The sequence below is a fragment of the Orycteropus afer genome, unplaced genomic scaffold, assembly GCF_000298275.1.
Source record: "Orycteropus afer afer isolate SDZICR_OR568_19922 unplaced genomic scaffold, OryAfe1.0 scaffold00142, whole genome shotgun sequence".
NCBI classification, from domain to species: Eukaryota; Metazoa; Chordata; class Mammalia; order Tubulidentata; family Orycteropodidae; genus Orycteropus; species Orycteropus afer.
In genome coordinates this window covers 8,057,314-8,065,261 of record NW_006921729.1, presented here as the reverse complement: position 1 = coordinate 8,065,261, position 7,948 = coordinate 8,057,314, and positions in this window count along the sequence as shown.

Here is a 7,948-nt window from a genome sequence, read left to right as displayed (position 1 = left end):
AGACCTCCCTCCTACTGTTGTCTGGGTTACTACTGCAAATGGTCTTCTCTTATTTCTATTCATGATTCTCTTATTTATGAACTTTAGGTTATAGGATCAGTTGTGAGATTTCTTATAATTTAAATGTCAGCCTTGATTCACTCTTTGTATCTTCCCATTGCAAACCATATGTATTTAATATCCATTTTCTTTTCTTTAAATTCCATCAATTCCCAAAGATAAGTACCAAACCCCTCAAAAAAACTCACTGCCATCAAGCTGATTCTACTCATAGCGACCCTTCCTTGGGTTTCTTATGTGGTATCTTCACAGAAGTAGATTGCCCAGTGTTCCTTCTGAGGAGTGGCTGGTGGGTTTGAACTGCTAGCCTTCTGGTTAACAATCAGATGCCTTAGGCACTACTCAAAAACATTCTTTAATTTCCTGAAATTCTCAGTATTGGTACTTCATTGTAAATAGATTTTATCAATAATACATTATAGTGTAGGAATACTTTATCCTATTCTTTTTACAGAAATTATCCAAAAACTGTAATTCACATAATACTTTTCTGGCCCTTTCTCTTGCCAATCTGACTCCCTGGATTTTACAGTATCAGGGTCTACTGCTGTTTCTGGGGTTTGGAAGGAAGGCCCTGCTTCTGCAGTCCCAGTTTTACATTAATTTCGCATTAGATCTCTTAGTATTTACTAATTATGCATTGGTTCTCCTCCGTGTTGACTCATATTACACATCTCTTGATAATACTTTTAAATTCTTGCGATCCTCTCTGATTTAAAATAGAAAAGAACAGCTCTGTCATACTTTGTTTTCCTCACAGGATTTCAGAAAACTGTCCCAAATATTGTTCCTCCTGGCCCTAAGTTCACCTTGCATTATCCACATGGGTTTTGCTGATAACATCTAACATGATGATTGTGGTCTGTATGCCAAAGAGGGACAAGCAGGAAACAGGACTTCAGAGGCCTTACTATTCCAGAACATGCCTCCTACATTCAGTTTCAGGGCAGGGACACAACTATCCATAGAGTAAATACAAAGCTTTCTCTACTTCAGGTCAAAGACTTGAGAAGACCCCTGGTGAGGGCAGTAATGAGTGCTGGTCAGAAGCTGAGCCTCTGGACCCAAAGACCTGGATGAAAGACCAGGGAATTATTGACAAAGCCAATATTGTCAATTTGACCCTTCCAAGCTTCCGTTTATAAAATGGGAGAAATAATACCTACTCTTCGTGTATTGTGTACTCATTATCCAACATTTTGCATTTACAACAATAGTAATATCTACTATAAGACTATTTTGCGCATTAACAACTTTCATCTGACAGTAATGAATGCTAAGGTCCTAGACAAGAGAAGCATTGGCTGTGATGCATAAGGTTGTATATCAGCTTGGCTAGTCCATGAATCTCAGTGATCTGGCAGTTATGTAATGATGTAATTTGGCAGTTGTGCTATGATGTAGTCATCCTCCATTTTCATATAACAACCTGGTCTTTGGAACATAACTATGTCAATAGTGAGGAGTGGGTGTAATACCAATCACAGAGTTTCACTGTGAGTTGAAAGAATTCTTTTTACAAGTTATCTACAGTCCCTACTTTCCATTTAGTTGTTGTTGTTATTAATTTATAACTTTTTGATGAATAATAGAAAAGTGTATATGTGATGCTGAATACAGAAAAGTACATAAATCACAAGTGATGACTTGACAAATGTTCATAAACTAAATACACCTGTGCAACCAGCACCCAGCTTCAAAGCATTGCATTATCCCCAAATCCCTCCATGACCCTTTATGCCCCTTTTGAGACTTAACCCTGTATAATCATGTAGATTATTTCCTTCATTTTAACTGTTAAATAGAGTTCTACTATATAATTAAAACACAGACTGCTTGTCCATTCTTCTCCTGAGAGACATTTGGCTATTAATTCTTTTTTTTTTTTTTTTTTATTGTGATTTGGGTGAAAATTTACACAGCAAATTCCTTGTTCATACAGCAGTTCACATACACTTCATCTCATGACATTGACCACAATTTACCCCAATCCAGCAGCTCCCCTCCCACTTCCTCCCGACAGTTACCTCTTCCCTGTGTCCATCCCTCCATGCACTCCTGCCCCCTGAGCTGTCTCCCTGTGCACAAACAGCCCTTCTTTCTCCCATGATTGTTCTCTCCAAGGAGTGTATCTACCTCATGTAAATGTTTAGCTCATGTGCCTGTCTTTTGTTTGGCTGGAAGCCACAGGAGTGGGTTCAATTCCAGACCTGAAGGGCAGCTAGGAGCCATAGTCTCAGTGGTTCCACCAGGCTCTATCAGACCAGCAAACCTGGTCTCCCTCCTCTTTTTTTTTTCTCCAAATGATTTTGAGTTTTGTTCCACATTGTTCTCCCTCTCTATCCAGGATCTCTTACACAGATCCCCCTCCAAGTGGATGACAGTGGTAGCTGGGCACCATCTACTTCTTCTGGTCTCATAGTCGTATAGGCTGCAGATCGGATGGTGTACCAGTTGCTAGGACTAATTGTTTCCATGAATTTTTGGTTTTCTTCATTCTTCTTTGCTCTGGACAAGGAGAGGCCCATCGTTGCATCTAGATGGCTGCTTACAAGCTTTTGAGTAGGCTGTTAATTCTTTATACCTATTTTAAGCAGTGCTGTGATGAACCTTCTGGTACATCCTTTTCATATTTTGTACCAGGCAATGTTTGGTGAAGAAAACAGAAACTACTGTAGGTATTCCAGGTGGGCAGGGATCGAGTATAGGGAATTGAAAGATGAGGAGAGTAAAGATCAGGAGCTGATGAAAGTATTCAAGGAATCACAGCAAACTGGGACTAATGTTCAAAGCTGCCCCATAACACTGTAGAGAATAGTTCTCAGGGGGATGACTTGAAGCCACTGGCCAAACTCACCTGTCATCTACCAATATCCATATGAACACCCATGCTACCTCTAATGACTAACAGCTTCTTCTTGCCTGCCTTCCATAGTTCACATGCTTGCTTCTCACCAGCAGAATCTAATCCGGAATCTTCAGGGAAGGGAGTTTGGGAATTATAGTTGCCAGGCTTCCTGCATATAGGCAACAGTGTTAGGAATAAAGCTGAATATCAAGAGATGATCTTCAGCGTATGTGTCACAGTCCTTTCCAACAAAAAGCTGGTGGGAAGCTAGAGGAGTTTGAGCAATGCTGGGCATCACCTGATACACACTTAATAATGTTGCCACCCAGTCACTCAGTGCCTCAGCAGTAGAACTCTGAAACTCCCTGAACCCTTTCCCAGTGCATTCTCACTAGTCACTAATACCCTCCCAGGCCTGTGGAGGGCTCATCAATGAATAGAAACCAAGTACAGAGGACAGAAGCCTGGAAGTGAACCATTATAACCTAAAGAGTAAGAGAAGGGGCCACACTGCAAGGATTCAGAGCTCAGCTCTCCACTTTTCAAAGGGGTTAATCAATCAATCAATCCCTCTCCCCCCCCACCTCTTGTTTTCTCCATCTGTAAAATGGAGGTAACAGTAGTACTTTCTGCATTGAATCATTATGTGATTAAATGACTTGATACGCATAAATCACCTGGCATGTAGTAAATTTTCAATAAGCTTAGTTGTTATCATAGTCATTGCCACCACCATCTTCATCCCTGTAACTGTTATCATATGGCAAAGCCCTAGGTTGATCTAATGGAAAAGCTGCAGGGTAAGGGCCCAATCTAAGGTATTTAGACTGACTCACCCTCCCTTGCTTGGGTTTCTCCCTTCTAGTCCTAAGCTCTGAGTTTCTTCTGTATAATAAGCGGGGATTAGATGGATGGATAGCACCCCAAGATTCCTTCAGCTTTGTCGACAATGGATTCATCTTCAGTATGAAATTCTGCAGAATGCTTGAGGGTACTTCTAAGCTTGTTGTCTTCATATCTGCTGGAGAATTCACCTTAGCCTTGACCTGTTAGCAACATAAAATGTTTTTATTCAGCCACCAAAACCATATTAAACTCACTTTTTATTTTGTGAATCTTTTCAATAATGCTAAACTTTCCGAGGGAGTTTTGTGACAGTATTTATGGTATTGTCAGTGTATGTTAGATCCAGATGACTTGTAAAATCAAATTGAGAATTCAGAGTCACCCTTGGGATTTAATCTTTTAATCCAATCACTTTAGTGCACTGTTTCCTCTTCTTCTACTACCTGAAATGGTAACTCAATAAATAATAGCCGTAATTTTATACTGTTTAGTGCACTTGACTGATGGTGTGTTATTCCAAAATTAGGTATATTTTAAGTGTATGGTTCACAAATGCCATCACAACCATAATAACAAAACAAAGCTATCAAAATGGAGTTAAAAAAAATTAAATGTATGGAAGATACAACTATAAAATAAAAAGATATAAAAGAATTGAAAATGGTAGGAAACCTCAGGAATTGCCCCGCTGGTTCAGATTCCCCCTGCACAGTGCTCCCTGGCATGGAGTCTCTGTCTGTCTATCTCTCTCTCTCTCTCTCTCTCACACACACACCCCCCCACACACACACACAATCTCAATGTGCTCCATGCTGCAGATGTTGGCAGTCAGACAAGGGGGCACTACTTGAGAACACCTTGCTCTATTGTGTGCCAGAACAAAGTGTAACCCAAAGTTCCACCATCATCAGCCACCACATCATTTCTAGAATAGATTGGGAACTGTGGCCACTCATAGAATGACATAGAGGAGGATTTCTTCTCTGAGTAAACCCAGCCACCTGGGCCTTGTGTGGATTTGGCATATCTTTCTCTTGAACGCTGACTGCTGATAAATTAGCGGTATGGTAAGTTAAGATCCCTCCCCCTAAATGTTCTTAGGGTCATGTATTAGCAGTTATGGTAACAGCAAATAACAAAATCTCTGGCTCAAACAGGTGTACACAGTGGATAAATGTATTACATTTTATAGAAGTGAGTCCAGAAGTTCAGGAGCTTCCGAGGTTCTGCCTTGCTCTGCCTTCTTGGATTTTCCTCCTTTTCTCAATAGCTCTGATGGTTCTGTAGTTAAAGCATTGGGCAGCTGACTAAAAGGTTGATAATTCAAACCCATTAGCCACTCTGTGGGAGAAAGATGAGGCAGTCTGCTTCTGTAAAGATTTACAGCCTTGGAAACCCTGTGGGGCAGTTCTACTTCATCTTAAATGGTCACTATGAGTCGGAACCAATTAGATGGTAATGGGTTTGGTGTTTTTTTGTTTTGTTTCTTTTTTTCATGAGCTTCTTTCTTGAGCTGTAATAGCAGTCCCAGACATGACCTTGAAAGGAAAGAGGACTAGTTTCTGTCTAGGTCTTTGAGAAGGGAACCTTTCCCCAAAATGCCCAGCTAACCTGCCCCAGAGTCTCATTGGCCAGATGAGTGTCTATACTGAGAATCAGCTTATCAGGATTAGCTCACACCTGATGTTCAGTGTGCTCACCTTTCCTGAAGCAAGCTGAGGAGGTGGAGGATGTATGCACAGAACTGGGGTTCTGCTAAGAAGGAAGAGGAGAGAGATGGGTTTTTAATGGCCAATCAGGTGGCTACCACATACTACATTCCATATATTTTCTGTTTGTGAAGTTACTTGAAGTTTTGTTTACCCACAAAACTATGTACTAGGCTAGACGCAACCTGAATTTTAGTATAATCCTCATCAAAGACATGGTTCTGTTCCCTTCAGGTTTTTTTAACACCCACCTCAGACTCAAGCAGCCAGAAAATGCCTATTAAGGACGTTTACCCCAATCATATTATGTTTATATGGGCTTATGGGGTTAAGATCCAAAAGAAGTTTGGCTAAGTTTAAGAAAACAGGGTATGCATGCCCTGTCCTCAAATGTCCCCATGTGTAACCCTGGTAAATAGCAAGAGTAACAGGACTGAACTTTTATCAATAAACATGACTTTGGCCTCAGGTCATTACTTTCCACAATGACTCTAATTCAGCTATTTGGAATCTGGCAAATGTTAATATCATCCAAGGAGGGTTTGATGCTCTTACTGTAAGGATTTTGATAAGAGGAAAATTCAGCTTCCACAAGACCTAAGTGTCTAGATGGAAAATCAGCCCTCGATCTGAAGAGCAAGGAGCCCTGGTTGTACCACGGTTAAGCACTTGGCTACTTACCAAAAGGTTGGCTATTTGAATCTACCCACTGGTTCCACAGGAGAAAGACCTGATGATCTGCTCCTGCCCATGAAGATTGTTACCTAGAAAACCCTATGGGGAAGTTCTACTCTGTCACTTAGGGTCATTATGAATAGAAAATCCTAAGACAGCTAACCACATTTGAAGAACATTTCAACCTTTGTTGTATTATGTGCCATCAAGTCAGACCTGACTCATAGTGACCCCTCCTTGGGTTTCTGAGGTGGTATCATTACAGAGATAGATTGCCCAACCTTCCTTCTGAGGAGTGGCTGGTGGGTTTGAACCACCAGCCTTCTGGTTAGCCATCAAGTGCCTTAGGCCCTGCACTACCAGAGCTCCCTTTCAACCTTTAGGATGTGTCAATGTCTCAGAAGTGAAAGCAGAACCTAAGAGGTGTCCTCCACCACTCAGCTCTGTGTCCTGTTCTTTGCAGAGCAAAGTTACACAACCAAATCTCACCCCCTGAGGGCTCCATTTGATCTTATTTTGTTCTAAATTTTGGACCAAGAAAAATCAATATAGAGATAAAATCATATTCCAGTTGCAGCCTAAATCCATATTCCAGGGGCTGAAAACAGAGAACACAGCATTGTTTTTTTCTCTTCACATCATATCAGTTCTTGAGCCAGCAGGAAACTGTATCCCTCTCTCTGCCACTCAGTCCTATTTTCCATCCTTTTACCAAGTTAAACAGAAATGGTTTCTTTCTGCTTGTTAGAAAAGACCCTACATCCTTTAGTTGGCCTTTAATTAGCTTTTATTAACCATCCCCCTAGCAGCCCAGTGGTCTTCCTCATCCTTGCTCTTGTGTGCACCTTTTTAATTCCCCCAAATTCAGTGCCTACCATGACCTTGCCATTACCATTGCCAGGCTCTTTCTTTGATGTGTGGGCACTGCTGACTTGAGCTCTTTCTTGGCCTCTCCACTGTCCTCTCTATGATCTCTGAGGTTTGCATGAATAGTGCATTACAAAATGGAATTGCAGCATTCTACTGCCAAGAAAAGGAGGCTTGGTGATGCAGTGGTTATGTGTTCTGCTGCTAACTGAAAGGTGAATGGTTCCCACCCACCAGCTGCTCCATGAGAAAAAGATGTAGTGGGGTGCTTCCATGAAGATGACAGCCTTAGAAGCCCTATGGGCTTCTACTCTAACGTATAGAGTTGCTGAGTCAGAACTGACTACTTGGCAATGGTTTTTTTGTTTTGTTTTGTTTTTCTCTTTACCTTCAAGATGCCATCTGAGCCTCTAGGCCTTGTAGGCTTATGGCTCTTGTGAAGTACAGTTGAGTGAAAACAGGGTCCCTGGGAGACCAGTATGACCTCTGTCCTCTGGACACCTGCCCTTCCTAGAGTGAATGTGTTCTGGGAAGTAACACCCTTGCAAGCAGTACAAACAGACTGAAGGCAAGAAGCGAGATGGGAAAGTGGGGGAGGAGGAGGAGGCCCCGAGGACAAGCATAAGTAGACCTGCACACAGAATAGTAGGAAGATGCCCTGCTCCAAATCTGTGCTCCCTTGCCACTCCTGACCTTTAGCTCCAGGCCATCTTTCTTTACCTGGGTCCAGCTGCCTTTTTTCCTTAGCCTGGGCTGTGGCTGCAGTCTTGGGTGTTACCTGGGCCCTGGAGGAGCTTTCTCCCCTCCGTTAGTGTGTGCCCTGTCTTTCCTCCAGAAGGTCTGGGAGCACCTGCACAGGCCCCAGGCCACCCACAGTTGGGCCCTCTGCCCTTCTTGCTGCCTCAGCCCTCCAGCTGCTCACTCATGCTCGCTCTTGCATTCG